Source organism: Alligator sinensis, unplaced genomic scaffold, assembly GCF_000455745.1.
Source record: "Alligator sinensis unplaced genomic scaffold, ASM45574v1 scaffold942_1, whole genome shotgun sequence".
In the NCBI taxonomy this organism is placed as follows: Eukaryota; Metazoa; Chordata; order Crocodylia; family Alligatoridae; genus Alligator; species Alligator sinensis.
This window is the reverse complement of record NW_005843153.1, coordinates 183,865-185,183: the sequence shown is the minus strand read 5'-3', so window position 1 is coordinate 185,183 and position 1,319 is coordinate 183,865.

The following is a 1,319-nucleotide window of genomic DNA, read 5'->3' as shown; positions in this document are numbered from 1 at the left end:
TTTGATCAGGGCAGCTTTTAATGTCAAATGCCTCTTGACACTCCGGCTTCCAGACTACTGGATCAGGGTTGTCTTTCTTTGTCAGCTTGTGCAGGGGAGCTGCAGTCGCTCCAAAACCACAGGCAACCCTTCTGCAGTACCCAGTCAGACCAAGGAAGACTCTGACCTGCTTCTTAGTTTGGCAGGGCCGGCAGCGTCTAATGGCCTCAGTCTTGTCCTACAGGGGTGCGATCATGCCTCCCCCCCACACAGTGTCCTAAATACACCACTTCCGGCAATTCCAACTGATACTTCTTTGCTTTCATTGTAAGTCCAGTCTGCTTTATTTTGTTTAACACAGTGGTCAGATGAATCGGGTATGATTCAAAGTCCTGACTGAAGAAGGCAATGTTGTCGATGTAGGCCACTGCAAAGTGCTCACATCCTTGTAGCAGGTTATTAATCAGTCTCTGAAAAGATGTGGGAGAGTTGTACATACCAAAGGGTAAAACAGTAAACTTATACAGTCCCAAGGGCATGGTAAAAGCCCTTGACTTGGCTATGGCATCCAAATCCATTGCCATCTGCCAGAACCCTTTGGACAGATCAAGAATAGAGATGAACTTGGCTGAGCCAAGAGTATAAAGCAAAGAGTGTATCCTGGGCATGGGGTAAGCATTGGGGGTGGTAATAGTGTTCAACTTCCTGTAATCCACACAGAACCTAATGGTTCCTTCCTGCTTCTGGACAAGTACCACAGGGCTGGCTCAGGGACTTATCGAAGGCTGTATTACCCCCATATCTAGCATATCAGCAAGCTCACACTTTATTTATAGATTCATAGATTCATAGATGTTAGGGTCGGAAAAGACCTCAATAGATCATGGAGTCCGACCCCCTGCATAGGCAGGAAAGAGGGCTGGGTCTAGATGACCCCAGCTAGATGCTTAGAAGGGACCTCAATAGATCATCGAGTCCGACCCCCTGCATAGGCAGGAAAGACTGCTGGGTCTAGATGACCCCAGCTAGATGCTTATCTAACCTCCTCTTGAAGACCCCCAGGGTAGGGGAGAGCACCACCTCCCTTGGGAGCCCATTCCAGACCTTGGCCACTCTAACTGTGAAGAAGTTCCTCCTAATGTCCAATCTAAATCTGCTCTCTGCTAGCTTGTGGCCATTATTTCTTGTAACCCCCGGGGGCGCCTTGGTGAATAAAACCTCACCAATTCCCTTCTGTGCCCCTGTGATGAACTTATAAGCAGCCACAAGGTCGCCTCTCAACCTTCTCTTGCGGAGGCTGAAAAGGTCCAGGTTCTCTAGTCTCTCCTCGTAGGGCTTGG